This window comes from Antechinus flavipes, chromosome 2 (genome assembly GCF_016432865.1).
Source record: "Antechinus flavipes isolate AdamAnt ecotype Samford, QLD, Australia chromosome 2, AdamAnt_v2, whole genome shotgun sequence".
NCBI classification, from domain to species: domain Eukaryota; kingdom Metazoa; phylum Chordata; class Mammalia; order Dasyuromorphia; family Dasyuridae; genus Antechinus; species Antechinus flavipes.
Window position 1 is genome coordinate 315,357,823 of NC_067399.1, and position 19,741 is coordinate 315,377,563.

The 19,741-nt window shown below is 37.2% G+C and overlaps 1 protein-coding gene across 3 annotated transcripts in view; it reads right to left on the bottom strand.

The window, feature by feature from the left end:
- The window catches only part of TMEM63C (transmembrane protein 63C), a 128,543-nt gene that overhangs the window by 82,844 nt on the left and 25,958 nt on the right, over positions 1-19,741 (bottom strand). The gene's annotated exons all lie outside the window — the stretch shown is intronic.

Below are 19,741 nucleotides of genomic sequence, written 5' to 3' on the forward strand. Positions count from 1 at the left end.
AGGGCATAAAACCCTCAAGACTAAATGCAGAAAAGCAAAAATAGCAAATGCATCCTTTTCAGATCATAATGCATAAAAATTACATCAGTAATGAGCATTGGAAAAAGGGATTAAAAATTAATCAGAAATTAAGTAATCTAATCCTAAAGAATAAGTAGGTCAAAGAACAGATTACAGAAACAATTGATAATTTCACTAAAGAAAATTAAAACAATGAGACAACATACCATAATTTATGGAATACAACCAAAGCAGTACTTAAGAAAAAACTTATTTCTCTACTCTCTTACATCAATAAAAACTAGAGAAAGAACAGATCAACAAGTAGGGCATGCAACTAAAAGATCAAGAAAACGAAGAAATTTTAAATCCCCAATTAAATACTAAATTGGAAATCCTGAAAAACAAAGAACAGATTAATAATCTTGAAACCATTCAACTAATAAATAAAACTAAAAGCTGGTTTTATGGGGGGGATAATAAAATGGCTAAATCATGTTAGTTTGATTTTAAAGAGGAAAGACAAAAATCAAATTACCAGCATCAAAAATGAAAGAGATGAATTATTAAACCAATTATTAGAAACTATTTTGACAAAATAATGCTAATAAATTTGAAAATCTAAATATAATGGGTGAATATGTACAAAAGTAAACATTTCCCAGATTATTAGAAAAAGAAATATAATACTTATTAAATGACCCAATCTTAGAAAAAGAAATGAACAAAACATCAATTAGCTTTTTAGGAAGTTTTTCTTAGAAAATTTTTTTCTTAGGAATAATCTCCAGACCAAACATATTTATAAGTGAATTCTTCAAAACATTTAAAGAACAGCTAATCTCAATACTGCACAAACTATTTGGGAAAATAAGTAAGAAGGAATCCTACCAAATTCCTTTTATGACAAAAAATATGATGTTGATACCTAAAACAGGAAGAGACAAAACAAAGAAAATTGTAGACCAATATCATTATTGATGCAAAAAATTTTAAACAAAAATACTAACAAGGATGATACATTTTGACCAGCTGGGATTTACATAATTAATATAATGCAGCGCTGGTTCAATATTAGGAAAACTATCAGCATAACTGACCATATCAATAGAAATCATATGATTATCTCAATAGATGCAGTCTGTCATAACCTTTGACAAAATATAATAATATTCATTCCTGTTAGAAATACTAGAAAGCATTAGAAATATGGAGTTTCCTAAAAGCTTAAAATTATAAGCAATATATATCTAAAAAGTATTAGCAAGCATTATCCATATTGGGATAAGCTAGATAAGCCTTTCCAATACAATGGCAAGGGAGGGGAAGGAAAGATGCCCATGATTACCATTTTTATTCAATATTGCATTGGAAATGCTAGGCATAGCAATAAGGGAAGAAAAAGAAATGGAATATGAGAATATGCATGTAAGAAAAAATATACCCTTTGATCCAGCAGTGTTACTATTGGTTTAATCCCAAAGAGATTATAAAGAAGGGAAAGGGATCTGTATATGCACGAATGTTTGTGGCAGGTCTCTTTGAAGTTGCCAGAAATTGGGAACTGAGTGGATGCCTATCAATTGGAGAATGGCTGAATAAATTGTGGTATATAAATATTAAGGAATATTATTGCTCAGTAAGAAATGACCAACAGGATGATTTCAGAAAGGCCTGGAGAGACTTACATGAATTGATGCTGAGTAAAATGAGCAGGACCAGGAGATCATTATATACTTCAATAACAATACTATATGATGATCAATTCTGATGGACCTGGCCATCTTCAGCAATGAGATGAACCAAATCATTTCCAATAGAGCAGTAATGAATTGAACCAGCTACACCAATCTCTCTACCTTTATCTGCCTGCATTTTTGATTTCCTTCACGGGCTAATTATATACTATTTCAAAGTCCGATTCTTTTTGAACAGCAAAATAACTGTATGGAGATGTACACTAATATTGTATTTAATTTATACTTTAACATATTTAACATGTATTGGTCAACCTGCCATCTGGGGGAGGGGGTGGGGGGAAGGAGGGGAAAAATTGGAACAAAAGGTTTGGCAATTGTCAATGCTGTAAAATTACCCATGCATATAACTTGTAAATAAAAAGCTATAATTAAATTTTAAAAATATGAGAAAATAATAGGCAATGAGGAAACAAAACTATCACTCTTTGCAAATGATGTGATGTATACTTAGAGAATTCTAGAGAATCAACTAAAAAACTAGTGGAAATAATTAACAATTTTAGTCAAGTTGCAGGATATAAAATAAACCAATCTAAATATTACCATTTGTATAGATTACCAACAAAGTCTAGCAACAAGATATAGAAAGAGAAACAATACAAAGTAAATAATATAAAATACTTGGTAGTCTACTTGACAAGATAAACCCAGGAATTATATGAACACAATTATAGGAACTATATGATCACAATTACAAAACACCTTTTCACACAAATAAAGATAAAACTAAACAATTGGAAAAATAATAATAGTTCATGGGTTTATGAGCCAATATAATAAATAAAGAGGGCTTACTCTTCCCCTTTGTGATCACTAACCTAAATGAGTGGCTCAGTGTGACTCACTTTTTTAACAGCTATACACATAATTTTTAATAAACTATTATCTTGCTCAGAGAAAAAATAATCGGCCCTCTACTTTGTTGTTGTTCAGTTCTTTTTGTCATGTCTGACTCTTTATAATTCCACTTGGGGTTTTATTGGCAAAGATACTGGAGTGGTTTGCCATTTTCTTTTTCAGGTCATTTTACACTTGAGAAAACCAAGGCAAAAAGAGTCAACCCAGAATCACACAGCTACTAAGTATGTGAGGACAGATGTGAACTCATGATGAGGCTTCCTGATTCCAAGTCCAGTGCTCTATTCACTGCATGATCTTTTCTGTTCCCTACTTTAAAGGCCTGAATTTGTAAAATTAAAAAAAAAAAAAAAAAAAAAAAAAAAAAGGAAACCCAGGCTAGTCTGTTGGGCCAGTTTTGAATTAGAGAAAAGTGATGGCTCCAGTGTCAGAGGATCTAACCCTGAACCTTCAGGGTTAGATCCTATCTCTAACAAGCTTACTAATTGTGTGACTTTGGGCAAGACATTTAACTTTTCTATACCTCAGTTTCCATATCTTTAAAATGAAAGGGCTGGACTCGATGACTTCAAGGTCTCTCTCAGCTCTTGACCTATGATCTGTAATCCTATGAGGTTCCTGATGTCTCACTTTGAAGACTGAAATAGAGTTATTAAGCAAATATCTCTATATTTTGGGGGGATTCAGGAACCGCCTCAGGAGATTTGGGACATAGACTGACTTGTCCACATGTTCATAGAGAATTGAAATGAACTCTTCATAGTCATTTCCAAGGCTGAAGGGTCTATTCAGACCCTTTCCCCATTTTTATATGACTCTAAATCCCCGAGAATAATGCCAAAACCAGGTTAGCACTGGCTGTCTAGGAATGGACAAGAATTCTCAGGTGTCCCCCATGGACAGCATCAGAACTGAAACAAGTTCTCTGGGTTGGGGGTAAAAAGAGTCTACCAAAAATAAAAATTCTGTCAACAACATCACCAGAAAATAGTTTTTCAGCTTATGCTTGAAGACCTTGGCTAACACAGAACTTATTAGCTCCAAAGGCAGAGGCAGCTAGGTGGTATAGTGGATAATGGTCTTGGAATCAGGAAGATTCATCTTCATAAATTCCCATCTGGCCTCAGACACTTACTGGCTATATGACTTATCTTTGTTTGCCTCAGCTTTTCATCCGTAAAATGGGCTGGAGAAGGAAATGATAAACCATTCCAGTATCTTTGCCAAGAAAGGGGTCACAAAGAGTTAGATATGATTGAAATGATTGACTAACAACAACAAAGCTCCAGAAGTAGCCTATTCAATTGTATGATAGGCCTAATTGAGGTTGTGCCATTTAAAAGGACATCACTATTTAAATTTAAGAACCCAAATCTGAGGGCTCAGGTTCTTCCTGTTATTTAACTCTGAACCTCACCCTCCCACCAGCAACCAAAGCCCATTATTTAGTCTTTATTAAGGATCCCCAGGAAATAAACTCACAACTTTCATAACTGCCTAAAGTATTTCCTTCAAATTGTCAATCAACAGTCAATTCATATTTTACTAAGCTCTCCTATATATGTTCCTGGTATTATATTAGAGATTTTGCTTTTTCTTTGTATTCTTAGCACTAAACACAAAATCTCACATTATTATAAGCTCTTTCAGTATGGGTCCTAGAGCAGAAATTGAATCCACACGAGGCAATAAGAGTGCAGCAAAGTATTTAAACTAGTCCTGAATAAGTGTTCAAATTATTCAGTGAAAAGAAAAATCATTGTGGATTGGAGTTGTCAAGAAAGACTGTGGAGGTGGTGGTACAGCCCCTAATTTTCATGGTCATGAGTTTTCCTCTATCAAAGCAAAACTTTAATACCCTAAGAAAATGACAGGCTCCTGTCTATCAAAATATACTGAATATGTGACCTTATAAAAGTCACCTAACCTTTCAGGGACCTACATAAGACTCTAAGTTGAATGAAATGACAGATCTAATCTCTCTCTTGTTTTAAATCTATACTCATTCTAAGAACCCCATTTTTTAAAAATTAGAACTATGATTTCATAGGTTATTTGGAGCTTCCAATTAGGAAACATCCTCAACCAAAGCAGGTGATCATCTATTCTTCAGTTTTTATTCTTGGAGGTTTATGTGGGGGCACCGAGGGGATGGGCAGCTAGATGCAGCAGTGAGTGAATAGAGTACCAGACTTGGAGTCAAGGCAACTCATCTTCTTGAGTTCAAATTTGGTCTCAGACACTTAATTTGTGTGACTCTGGACATGTCATTTAATTCTGTTTGCCTCAGTTTCCTCATTAAAAAAATGAACTGGAAAAGGAAATGGCAAACCACTTTGCTGTCTCTACCAAGAAAATTCCAAATGGGATTACAAAGAGTCAAACACAGCTGAAAATGACAAATGGTCTGTCCAGAGTCACATAGTTATAATGTGTCTGAGAATGGATTTGAACCCAGTTCCTCCTGATGCCAAGATGAGTTCTCTATGCCATGTTGTCTCTATGAGATCCATCCAGAGGATAGGTAAAATGAATGGTAAGAATATTGGAAAAGATGTCAAACCAAGGTTGGTTCAAGAACTAGGGAAAAAAAGGAAAGAAAGATATTAGGAAAGAAAGACATTATTTTAAAAAATATATATTTTAAGATGATATTTAATAGTGGTGTGTGTAATGAAAAATAAGGAATACTTTGCAAATGTTCGTGTCATATTTGTGCAATTTTACTATATGTGCTGTCAAAGTGAGTATTAATTTAAAATATTTTAAAGAATCTTAAAAACTTAATTTACTTGGTCTCAAAAGAGAGAGTATCATCAGGTGGAAGTTACAGAGAAGTAGATTTTGGTTTAATATAGAAAATTTCCTAAATTTAGAAGTGATTGTTCAAAACCAGGACATCCATATAATGTAGAGTGCCTCATTGCTGGAGGTCTTCAAGGGAAGGCTGCTCAACCATTTGTCAAGGATATTATAGAGTGGATTACTGTTCATTTGTGATTAGGGTTCTAAGGTCCCTTCCAAGTTTAAGTTTCTATGTTGTACATGAGTTTGTATGATCTGATATTTTTGGATCACTTCCCATATCCTTGGTCAAGTCAGCCCAGGGCTAAGGGCAGAGCCCATACATAGCCTGCCCTCCTCCTCGGGAGGACTCCATAGCCCTGTTTCTTCCATGAGGGCTCGATATATGACATGGAGAAGTAGATTGGGACCTGAATCATCCGTTATCCCATCCCCCAACCCCACTTCTCTCCCACAGTCCTGGAGTAGTGGAGAATCCTTCTGGCTCAACTCCAGAAACACAGTGCAATTAATGGCTGTTTGGGAGGGCCCTTTCTTAAGGGAATCCATCTCTTTTTGCCTCCCTCCCCATCCGGGAGTCCTAATTTGTACAGTTTTCCCAGGCATCTGTGCGTCTCTCATCACCTTCTCTTTTGCTCCCTTCACATCCATCGGGAGTAGGGCCAGGGCCAGGTCAGGGTAGCCTGCCGTGATGGAGCCACCAGATCGTGGAGGTCACCGTACCCTCCTGGGCAGGCCCATTTCCAGAGGCCGTGCTGAGCTCAGCAGGAGGCTATCAGCCAGAATATCGACCAGCTTGCCCGGTCAGGGAAGGAGCTATTGATGCATTGTGGGGAAGGGAGCAGGGAGAGGAGGAGGGGAAGGGGAAGGCAGGCGAGAGAAGGGAAAGGAGGAGTCGCCCAAAATGCTGGGGGAGGGGCAGGAGTCTACTCTGGCACTACCTACCTAAGGTCGGACTTGTGCTTCCTTTTTCTCCTTGTATCCCCAGTGCCTGGTGAAGCAGCTGCTTAATAAATGTTTGCGGGATTGTAGGGATCTTCCCCAGAGGGTACGAGGATGCTGATTTTCCATTTCCCTGATAAGGCAGTCTTATCAGGATGCGGGGAAAAAATGCTCACTGTGTGCCAGAGGAAGGAGGAAAAAGAATCCTACCTTTTTGCCCTGAGCTCAGGATAGAAGAGTACCAGCTAATTAGATGTATGTATCAGGGCTATTTTCTTAAAACAAGGAAATACTATCACAATTGTATTGGGTCCAGAGTTTTTGACTAGAAGTCTAGCGTATCTGGATACATCTGCTACTTCTAATGCTTGCTAGAGGTCTGCACATAGACAAATCCCTTAACTGATCTTAGACTCACTTTCATAATATGTGAAACAGGAACAACTATTGTTGGGAATCTGTGAAATAGGACTATCTCACAGGATTATTTTCAAGCAAAAATGAAATACTATAAAGAGTTCAAAATGCTTTAAAGCATTCCATTAATTCACTACCTGCTGACAGATGCAGGAAGCCTCAGAGGAATTAGAGCTATAGGAGGAAGGGCCTTAGAATCCATCTTGTCAGGCTGATTCATTAGATAGCTGAGGAAACCAAAGCTCAGAGAAATGAGAATGATTTACCTAAAGTCTCTGAGCTGATCACTGATGGAGCCAAGACTAGCATCCGGGTCTCTTGGCTCTTTCCACTGTGCTGGTATGGGTATGATCAGGAAGCTACCTGGATCAGTCTCTGAGCTCCAGAAGCTTCTAGGCTAAGATGGAAAACCCTGACTCAGGCTATAAGGAAACTAAGGCAAAGAGAGATTAAGTGATTTTCCCATAGTCCTGCATAGTCTGAGATTAGATTTGAGCTCAGGTTTTCCTGATACCAAACTCAGCTCTCTATTCACTGTACCACATATGGGCTCCTAGGGCATAAAAGTGTCAATTGAAGGAGCTAGGGATATTAAGAAAGTATACATGATAATAGTCTGCAAAACACTTTAAAGATCATCTAGTAGAAGAGATCACAATCTTGTTTTCATTAGCCCCTAAATGCAAGACTAAGAATAAAAGATAGAGAGATGCAAAAAAGCAGTCGGTTAAAAATAAAGGAAAAATGTGTCAATTATTTGAAATTGTCCAAAAATAAGTTGCCTTAGGGAACTAGTGAGTTCCTTATGAAGAGTGGAGGTCTTAACTCTGAGGTACTACACATTTCTCAGATTTGCTAAGATGACAGGAAAATATAATGATAAATAATAGAGGGGATGTGGGAAAACAAACACTAATGCATTGCTGGTGGAGTTGTGAACGGATTTAGACATTCTGGAGAGCAATTTGCAACTATGCCCAAAGGTGCTATCAAACTGCACACTTTTTGATCCAGTAGTGTCCATTACTCAATGTGTATTTCAAAGAGATCATAAAAAGACTCACATGTACCAAAATGTTTGTAGAAGTCCTTTTTGTAGGAGAAAGGAACTGGAATTTGAGTGGATACTAAAAAGGGGAATGGTTGACTAAGTGATTGCATATGAATCTTTAAAAAATGATGAGCAAGCTGATTTCAGAAAAGCCTGGAAAGATTTACATGAACTGATGCTGAGTTAAGTGAGCAGAACCAAGAGAACATTATATATAAAACAAGACTAGGTGATGATCAAATGAGATGGTCATGATTTTCCTCAACAATACAGTGATTTATGGTCATTCCAGTAGACTTGGGATAGAAAATGCCATCCATAGCCAGAGAGAGAACTATGGAGACTGAGTATGTATCAAAGCATAATATTTTCACCTATTTATTTGTTTGGGTTTTTTTTCTTTCTCATGGATTTTTCTCTTTTGGTCTGATTTTTCTTGCACAACATGACATATATAGAAATATGTTTAAAAGAATTGCACATATTTAAGTTATATCAGATTCCTTGCTGTCTTAAGGAAGAAGGAAGAAAAATTTGGAACACAAAATCTTACAAAAACGAATGTCAAAAACTGTTTTATGTGTATTTGGAAAAATAAAATACTATTGAAAAATTAAAAAACAGTGGAGGTCTTTACACAAAATCGAAATTACTTGTTAGGTATGTAACAAAGAGAAGTCATACTTGGGGCAGAAAAGGGTGAAATGACTAGAGGATATTGGATATTTTTTACTAGATTTTATGTGTCTGAGTCTTAATGGAAAGTAGGCAGACTCCTACCTCTTCCTCTTCCTCCTTTTAATATCTTCTAGGGTACATAACCCAGTGGATTTTAGACTTCAAACCTGGCTTTTAGCCCAGTTCCCAGATAATGATCCTTTTCTCTCAGTTTCCTCTTCTCATTTAAGAGGTTCCCTGGACAAATAGTTCTTACAGGGTGAGAGAAACCCAGACTCCCCATTCCCCAGCATTGAATGGATAGCTGCCTTGAGAGGAAAATAGCTGTTTCCCACCTACCTAAACCTTTATGGCTTTGTAAACACCTTACAGAGTATAAATCTTTACTGAATCTGCTCCTGTTGACTCCTGTATTATTACCTTCTACTAGAAACCCACAGACAGTAGGGATTGCTTTTGTTTAACTCACTATGGAGAATCCTGAGCACATTCTAGGCAAAGAGATAAATATTTTGGACACTGGTGCTCATTTCATCAAGAGATTTTTTTTTTCTGCGCAAGGACAAATTTTAGGATCTGCAGTATAGAATGATCATTACCCCTGGTTTCTAGCATTTGTTCGGAATAACTGATCCCAATATTTTCCCAGATCCTTGGAGAGAAAACAGACCCTCTGAGTGATGGCTTCTTCCACTCTGACAGACTGTCCTCTTACCCCAAGGTGTCTTTAACTTGTAATAGAAGGAGAGAACAATAATTGGATATAGGGAATAAAGGACAATGGCTATCCAATATGCAAATTGCATGTAAATTTCATGCTATCTTTTTTTTTTTACTCTTTCAAGTACTTGAATGTACCACTAGAAAAAATCTTGTCAATCATTCAATACATTTATTGGACAGTTGTTAGCATATTCACCTAACCTTGGATGAGGTATCATAATTTCTGCCCTTTGAAGGCTTCTAATCAAGTTGGGGATATGAGAGCACCAAACAATAGAAAACAGAGGAAGATAAAGTGGCAGATTAAATGATATCGACTTTGAATGCCATAGATATATAGCATTCGTTTATTCACTCAACAAATATTTAACAACTGTAATTATCTTAGAACTTTAATTTGATCCCTACTAGATACTACCTTAACACTAGAGTTGGATTTATGAGACTTAGCACATAATACAAAGAAGAGAAGCTCCAAGTGGGTAGATATGATATGGCACTTCATATATTACATCTATAACAAGGGGTTTTTAGGAGAAAAAGGGGAAAATAAAGAAGTTGGGGAGCAGAAAGAGAACTTCATTGGGTATAGAGTGTGGCCACTTTTTTATGGTGGACATTGGAGTGTTATCAGGCAAGGCCTTTTGCCTCTAAGCAAACCCTTAATTCCCATCACTTTGCCAGAAATTCTATTTTTCTGTCTTGAAGACTTTTATAATTTTTGATAATCTATTAAAATACAAATTACCATATGCTAGTATATATTAGGTGTAAAATAGATGTATCATTCTGTGCAGCTTCAGAGATGAGTAAACATAAGATTAAGGGAGGTAGATTTTGATCCAAACAAAATAAGATTTCCAAAAATGAAACTCTTAAAAGAAGTGAGCTTCCTTGGAAGCATTTGAGGAAAAGCTAGATAACCATCTTTTAGGGATATTACAAGAGTTAGGGCTATCCTCACTTGGAGTTTTGACTAGATACTTCTATTTTTAATGTTCTTTGAAAGTGAAAACATTTGTTTAGGGAGAAATTTAATCCCAATTCCCTCTTCTCCCTCCCTGGAAAGGGGAATTACCTGAAAAAGTTATCACTTAAGAGAGTGATAGTTGATTTCTAATCAAATGAAGTGATCTGTGAAAGCTATCTCACAAGATGGAGACAATGTTCTAAAAATTGAGTGAAGGTCAGCTGAGACCCAGGGCCAGATTTCTTTCTCCAGAGATCACATGGTTTACAAGGAATGGGACCTTTGCTTTGTGACTAAAAGACTTGGCACTGAAACTCCCATAGAAGGTAATTTAGTCATCCTAAAGATGTGGTTGGTTAGAAGTTTTTCCTCATTTCTGACTTAGAATGTGAGATCATTTGTCCTGATTAATCAGACAAAGATTCAGCCTATAGGGATGTTAGGCAGGCCCCTATATAATTCTTGTCTGTTATCTTCTTGTCTAACTGCTTGTCGGGAGGGAGATGCTCTTTCTTGGGAGATAGTTAATACACTTTTTTTCTGCTTTTGCTTTGAGAAATCTTGATTTATTTGAGCTGGTGGTCTTGTCCCACAGTTTATGGGGGCTTTCCAGGATCATGTGACCTGGTGAGTGGGAGGGATCTCTAGACCTAGCAGGAGGTCATCCTGCCTAGCTTTAGGCAGTCTGCCAACTTCCAGGACCTTTCCCTGCTTCCAAGATCTAGTGACCAGAAGAGGAGAGACTTAAGACAGAACCAAAGTCAGTAAAACCAAGACAAATCCCAAATGGCAGGAATTGGATGGCATTCAGTCAGGCAACTTTCATGGGACTGTAGCTGATATTATTTGGAGTTTTAAATTCAGGTATAATTGTCTGATGCTTCATCAAGCGCCTCTTGATCCATCCTGTGAAAAGACTATGCCACAAGATACTCAGAAGAATGTGATCCTGAATTGTTAACAGGTGAAAGTTAGTATCTGGGCAAAAGTTGTGAGGACGACCTTGGCCTGCTTAAGGTGGGATCCTTCTGACTCAGTTTCCCAATGATGTTCTTTCGAATAAGAAGACATCGAATTATTCCTGAGTCTGCCTTTAAGGTGGAATTGTTACTATCATATATATGATCTCAGGCCAAGGCCTGAAGGACCTGTTTTGATGCTATTGTATTGATGATGTATTAGTCATGTCCTTGCTTTTTTTTCTCTTATGGCAAGTCTTTATAATCAGAATAAATAGTCATTAGGATCCATGAACACAATTCAAAAAAATGTTTTCATTATGTCCTAAAGTAGGTAGGTATGTATTTGGCCTTGTCATCTATCTGTTACCTACTCCAATTAAGGGGAACATAACTGGTTGGGATGATAGGTGGTGGCCCTGCTACTTGAGCCCAAGAAGAAAATTCCAATCAATAAGATGTCTACAGAAGGCTATCCTCATAGCACTTGGTGGGTCCTTCTATTCCCAATCTGTATTATCCAAAATGGTTATAATGAAGGGCAAGGAAGGAAGAAAACTGGGTGATTTCATAATTAATATTCCCACAAGAAAAGACTTTGTTTCCAGGAGAAAATACTATTGCCTTGGTAAAAGATATAACCAAAGACATCAGAAAATTAACACATGTTCTGAATCAAACTTGGACCTTATCTTTTAACACCTCTTGGTTTGGAGGAATGTGTTGGAGATAGGCTTTATAGTTTCTCCTTTATAGTCCTCAATGGAGTTAAGTCTCCCCTGTATGATGCAAATTATTACCAATATGGTTCAGAAAATTCAGAAAATTCCCAAAATCATTAAGATAGAAGATACAGTTTTGGGATTAGCACCATTGATGGTGCTCAAGAGACAAGAGTAGGAACTGGAGCCTGGGAGGAAGTAAGATCTTGAAAATGAAGTTGATCAAGGAATTGAAGAAATGTATAAACTTTGCTTCGAGAAAGTTTCAACTGATGAAGGGGGGGGGGGAATTGAAGGAAGTGATGTGTGAAAGGTGTCTCACAAGATGGAGACTGTTGTAAAAACTTTGTGAAGGTCAGCTTGCCCCAGGAGCCTGTTTCTTTCTCCAGAGATCCTGTGGTTTACAAGGAGTGGGACCTTTTCTTTGTGAGACTAAGTTGGGGCCACCTTGGCATTGAAACTCCCATAGAAGGTAATTTAATCATCCTAAGGATGTGGTTGGTTGGAAGTTTTTCCTCATTTCTGACTTAAAATGTGAGGTCATTTGTCCTGGCTAATCAGGCAAAGATCCAACCTATAAGGAGTGTTAGCCCAGGCCCCTATATAATTCTTGTCTGTTAATTGGGCCTTGCCTTTTCTTGCCCAACTGCTTGTGGGGAGGCAGACAAGCTTTTTGCTTTTACCTTGAGAAATCTCTTTGATTTAAGCCAGTGGTCTTGTCCCACACATAGTTGAGTTTGAGGGCCAGAGAGAGGGGGTTTCATATTTGTTGTGGACCACTGAACTATTTCCTTTTTAAAGTATAAACTTTCTGAGGACAGAAACTGTTCATTTTTCATCTTTAAATCTCCAGTCTCTTAGTAAAGTGCCTTGCACTACTTCTGTTGAATTGAATGGATTTATATCAACTGCCCTCTTGATTTCTCTAGAGACCCCAAACATATGCTCACAAACCCTGTGGAAGAATGAACAGAAGCAGTTAAGTTTCAGGAAATGAGGTGGAGAGATGGAAAGGGTAGGATTGACAAGGTCTGGAGTAGAAAGGAGAGAATAGTTAGCGGGGGGTTGCCAGTTGCTAGGAGTCTGAGTATTTAAGGTCCAGTGCTGTAGGAGACAGTTTCCTGTTGTTAACCAAAAGATGATGATGAATTATTTAAACAGCCTGCCAAGGCCAGATGGGGTGGGGGTAGAGGTAATGTGCAGGAAAGGCTATGAAATGCAAAGGTGGCTTTGTGCTCTAGGGAGAATGAGAAATTTCATCCCTAGTTGACAATCTCCAATCCTTCAGTTTCTTATTGTTCCACCTCACATCTTCCAAATCTAAATTGGACCCCAATTCAACCTTCATGGCCTTATTTAAACATACCTAGACAGATCTCATCCCATCCTTAGAAAATCTTGACAAGATCCAATCAGCTTCTCAAGCTATCATCCTATATCTATTTCTTCTCCTTTTCACAGCCAAACTAGAAAATCTGAATATATTCACTGCTTTCACTTTCTTACCTCCCACACACTCTTCAATCCCTTGCAATTTGGCTTTTATCCACTCCATTGAACTGAAACCGCTCTCTTCCCAAAGGCAACAATTCAATGATCTCTTGGTCCTCATTCCTTTTTTCTTTTTAAAATTCTTTTTTATTATGAATAAGAACATAATCAACAAACACTAAAATTTACAAAGTCCAGAAAAGGGTTATATATGAAGTTGTGATTATGTATATGTGTGTGTGTGTAAAACACTAGTAACAAAGAATTCACCATATTGTCCAGCTTGTCTGTGTCCCTTTCTAAACTTCTAATTATTTTCTGTAGATTTCAAAGTAGTTAATCTTTATTGTCTTGTGGTCACTGTAGAAATGATTCTGGTCATTTTATTCTGATCAGTTTACACAAGTCTTTCCAAGTTTCCTTGAATCTGTGCCTTTTGGCATTTCTGACAGAAGACTAATATCCCAATACTTGCTTGGCTAGTACTCTCTGTGTTACTGTTTCTTTGCTATGACAAAAAAATGCTACTCTAAATATTTTTATACATATGAATCCTTTCTCTCTGCTTTGATTTCATTCTTCTTTTGACCTCTCTGTGAACATTCTTCCTTTTGGACACTCTTTTCTCCCCAGGTTTTCCATGACATTTCTCTCAGGTTTTTCTTCTTATTTATCTGACCCCATGCATCTATGGGTATATTCCAAGTTTTGGGCCTGAGCTTTTTTTTTTGTCTGTCATCATCACTCTCTCTCAGCAAATTTGTCATAAATTCACATATCCAGGCCTCATATCTCTCCTGAACATTTAATCTGTATCTTCAACTGTTTATATTTCAAAAGGCTTGATCTCAAACCCAACAAGTTCAATACAAAACTCCATGTTTCTTCTTAAATTCCTCTTAAATTTCCTATTTCTGTGGAAGAACCTATCATTTCCCCTATTACACAGTTTCTCAAAAGAGCCATCATCTTCAACTCTTTACTCTGGACCACCACCCTCAGTTGCCCAGTCAATATCTCTTAGCATCTTCTTTCTTTCTATTCATACTACAATCCACCTGTTGAGAATCATATTCATATGTGGTCTTCAAAAGCCTTTTAATTGGTCTTGATACATTCTACTTCCTTTTCTGATTTATCCTCCAGAAACCTCCAAATTGTGATCTTTGTAGCACAGGTCTGACAATGTCACTCCCTTACTCAAAAAACTTTGGTGATTCTCTATTGTCTTTATGATCAAATACAAACTCTTTTGGCATTTAAAACAATTTACAACCTGGTTCCTGTGTGTCCTGAGGAATGAAGGAGGAGGAGAAGGAAGTGAGGAAAGAATATAATTTGCCCAGTGGTGGCAAATTCCCCTTCCTTATACATTTTACATTCTAGAAAAATTGTCTACTTCTGGTTCCTCATACACAATATCCCATCTCCCATCTTTGCACAAGCTGTTCCTCATACCTAGTATAACTTCTCTTTTTCATGTCTGTCTCTTGGAACCCCTAGCTCTCACCAAGGCTCAGTTTAAATCAGAGGTTTTCAAAATATGGTTTAGAGAATCCTGGGGATCTCTGAAACCCTTTTAGAGGGTCTACAAATTCAAAAATAGCTTTTATTTCCAATATGGTAAATGTCTATAAATATAATCCAGATAAACAAAAACTCTTTGGAGAGATCCTCAATAATTTTTAATAGGATAAAGATACTGAAAACAAAAGTTTGAGAACCACTGGTGTTTCTTTCTTCTGAGTCTCCAAGTTGTTGTGTATTGACTCACAATTGTTTGTGTATTGACTTTGCATATATCTTGCACTTGCTCAACTGCTAAAATACTGATTTCCCCCTCCTCTTTCTCTTCCCCTGGTAGAATGTAAGCCTATTGCAGATTTCAGAAAATCTGAATTGATGCCGAGTGAATAAGCAGAACCAGGAAAACATTGTACATAGTAAAATAGCATTGTGTGATGATCAACTATGACAGACTTAGCTCTTCTCAGCAATACAATGATCCAAGACAGTTTCCAAAGACTCATGATATAAAATGTTTTCCACATCCAGAGAAAGAATTGGAGTCTGAATGCAGATCAAAGCACACTATTTTCAGTTTTTTTGGTGGGGTTTCCATTAGTTCTTTTTCCTTTTTCACAACACGACTAATGTGGAAATATGAAAATTAAAGGTTATCTCCACATCTACCTCTTTTGCTCTTCTTCTCATGTTGCAAGAGGACATTCTACTACAATGAAAACTAGGTATCCCACAAATTTATGTTATCTCATTTCAATCAGGCCTTTACTGCTGCATGGAAATCCTTTTTATTCTTTCCTAACTGACATTCCATAATAGCTTTTTCAAACCTTCTCTCCTCAAGCCTCCCATACACCTTTTTCCATCCTCTCTCTCTTCCCCCCAGCAAGGGATCTTGCTTCCTACTGAGAAAAAACAAGGCAATCTGTTGTGAGATTTCTTTCCTTCCTTATATACCTGGTTCCCTATTCTTCTCTGCTTTATTTCAAGCTCTAAGGTAGAGATGGTCATTATTGCCAAGGCTATCCCTCTACTTGTGACCATAATCCCATCCTTGTTTATCCCCTCTGATTCTCCTTCAAACTCCCTCTCTTGACCTTATTGTTGCTTCCTGATATCATCCTTTCCTGACATATTTTGTATTTCTTCTGTTTTTAATAACTAAAATCCTGAAAGAAATTTTGTCATTTGCCTCCACTTTCTTATGTCTCACTCAGTTCTTACTTCTCAGCCCCTTGTATTCTGATTTCTGATCTCCCCATTCACCTTAAACAGCTCTTTTCTAGGCTACCAAGATAACTAAAGACCTTTTCTCATTCTTCATTCTACTTGTCCACCCTTACAGGTTTTTGACTGTTAACCATTCCTTTCTCCAGGATACTTTTGCCTCCCTTGATTTTTTTTCCAGGGCTAGAGACAGAGTTCTGATTCTTACCTTACACTTCCCTGACCATATTCTGGATCCAGGATTGCAGGGTTCCTTGCTGTTCCTAGGACAAGACCCTCTATCTTCTGATTCAGCATTTTGATTGACTATTTCCAATTCCTGGAATATCCTTCCTCCTGATTTCTACCTCCTGATTTTCCCTGGCTTCCTTCAAGTCCCATCTAAAAATTCTACTTCTTACAGAAAGCTGTTCCCAGTCCCTCTTGATTCTAGTGCTTTCCCTCTGTTGCTAATTCCTAATTTATCCTGTATATAATTTGTATCTTGTAAATCTTGAACAGGGTTTTTTTGGGTTTTGGGGTTTTTTTTTGGCCTTTCTTTGTACCTCTAGCATTTAGTACAGTGCTTGACACATAGTGGGCACTTAATAAATGTTTACTAAATGGCTTTTGGCTCTCTTCCTGCCCTAGGATTTGATGCAAATAACCTATCTATAATAGTAAGCTGGACAGAGACAGCTAAGCAGCACAATGGATAATGTATTGGACCTGGAGTAAGGAATGCCTAAATTCAAATTTGGCCTTAGCTATTTATTTACTGGCTATGTATCTTGGGCAAATTGTGTGATTTCCGTAAGCCTCAGACAATGGAGGACAATAATAGAATTTACCTCCCAGATTTGTCACATAAAATGAGACATTTGTAAAGCACCTTGTAAACCTTAAAGAATTATCTAAGTGCTAACTACTGTTAATACAAAATCATCTTACTTGTACCTCTGAATTTTACAGATAATAATTATGTTAACCTCATTTTACAGAGCTTTAAAGTTTACAAATAGCTATCTTCACAACAACATTATAAAAATAGGGAGCATCAGTATTATTGTTCCATTTTATAAATGAGGAAAATGAGACTCAGGATGCCAATGGTCATTTCAATTTAATTACACTTATTTTCAGTGTACCCTACTATGTTGCATAGCTAGTAAGTCATTTCTATGGGCCTTATTCTAGCTCCTGTTAATTGCCTACTGTCCTATCTCATAAATGCCAAGATTCTCCAATATAGGAAGCATTAAACAAAATGGCCCTGTCAAGAGGTCTGCTAATTGGACCTCTTTGCTGGTGGGGATGTTCAGTCACTTCAGTCATTTTTGAGTTTGTGTGACCCCATTTGGAGTTTTCTGGGCAGAGATACTGAAGTGGCTTGCCATTTTTTTTTTCTCTAGCTCATTTTACAGGTCAGGAAACTGAGGTAAACAGGGTCCCACAGCTACTAAATGCCTGAGGCCTATTTTGAGCTCAGATGACTCTTCCCGATCCAGGCCCAGCTTTCTATCTACTGTACCACCTAACTGCCCTTGCTGGACTTGTAGCATGCTTCAGAGTTTGGGAAGCAGCCAGGATAAGAACAAATTTAATAGCATTTTTGTTCTTTATTTTGCCATTAAGCCTCTACTGCTCTAATAGCCTATATGCAGTAAAGGGAGCCAAAGGACTTGGGAAAGCTTTTTAAAGTCCAGGGCCCCTCTCTCTATGAGACAAGTTTCAATAAACCAACAAAGTCACTGGGTGAATTAGACTCTTCTCCTCCTTCACCTCATCAATCAATTAGATGTCCAAAGTTCCCAGAGCACAGATCTTAATTTGGAAGGGACAGAAAATCGTTTGCTTCACCATCAATCACTTCCTTAGGACCTTTGGGGAGTGGAAAACAAGAGAAACATCACTAAGAAAGTGATAAGAAAGACAAGAAAAGATGGGATCTTTCCTGTATATTAAAATAAATCCATAAAATCATGTTAGTTGTTCTTCACCAAGGAGGAGAGTTAATGAGGCATACTTGAAAAGAAGTAAACCTCAAAATTTGTAGTGTCCCCCATCTCCAGCTCTCCTGAGATCTCAATTAGTTATAAGCATTTTTTTCAATGAGCAGCTAGGTGGTGCATTAAGTAGAGTATTGAATTGAGTAAGCATGTTCAAATCTGGCTCAGATACCTCCTGGCTATATGATTCTAGGCAAGTCATTTAAACCTCAGTTTTCTCATCTATAAAATGAGAAGGAGATGGGAAAACACTCCAAAAATTCCCAAATAGGGTCACATAAAACATAATGAAACAGCTGAATAACAACAACAACAAATTATTCAATAAATCTCATTTGGTTAAGTTTTAGGCAAGGTTTTTTTTCCTTCATTCTTACTCATCCCTTTTTTCCTTTGAGAAAGGAAAAAAAAAAAAAAACACTGATTACCATAAAAATCTATCGATTTGAGAAGCAAAACAGGAAAATATGTTTGTTTCCCTTTTTTGTTTTAAGAAAAAACCTTTTAGATTTAGAAACTAACACTAATTCAAGGATGGAATATTTGGACTAGATTTCAGGTCTCTTGGACTAGTGGCCAATCTTTGTACCATGTTGCTTCTTCATTAAGTGTGCCCCAGGGAGTGTTAGTCTACAATACCTCCTATTCCAATTCTTCACCTACATTGAAATCCTTTCTAGGGTTAGTTAAAGAGTCTTTAGTAGTTAGTCTTTCCAACAGGATGGTCAAAAGAGTTTTTGGAAATCATGAAAATTTAGCATCCGAGTCAGTAAGCAATTCAATAAGGAAACCAAGTTGACTTTAGATTCACAGAGATGGAGAGAAGGGGTCTGAGAAATAATCTGGAAAGTTGAGATTCTTAAGAGTTTCTGTCTTGGGCTACCTGAGCTTGGGGAATTTCCCCAGGGAATAAGTTTCCCCATAATCCTTAAAACTGGAGAAGTACTAATTGAAGAAAATTCAATTAGGTAGCACAATGGCTAGAATGCCAGGCCTGGAGTTAAGACACTCAATTTCCCATGTTTAAATCTGGCCTCAGACACTTACTATGTGACCCTGGGCAAATCCCTTAATCCTGTTTACCTCAGTTTCTTTATGTGTAAAATAAGGTGAGAAAAGGAAAAGGTAAACTAGTATCTTTGCCAAGGAAACACCAAATAGGATCACAAAGAGATAGACATGATTAAAATTATTGAATAACAACAATTAATTGAGGTAAACCTACTTCCTATTTTGTCCTGGTCATTGATAGTAGTCCTCTCGTTATTATTGTGGGATATCATTTTAAAAGGAACTAGTTCCAGGCTTTTTTGTTTTGTTGTTTTTGTGAAGCAACTGGAATTAAGTAACTTTTAAGTGTCAAGGGTCTGAGACTCGATTTGAACTCAGGTCCTCCTGACTTCAGAGCCAGTGTATAAAATACACTGTGCCATCTAGCCACCCTCCTAGCCTTTAAAAAAAAATCTAGGTTCCACTCTCTGTGAGACAACTGAAGTAACCCCACCCACGCTAGTTTTGACCAAGAGCCCTCTCTTTCTTCTATTGCAGCATCCGAAAAAGGGCTTACTTTCTGTAGGGTCCCATCACTGGGACTAAAAATCTATGGCTACATTCTCAAGGAAAATC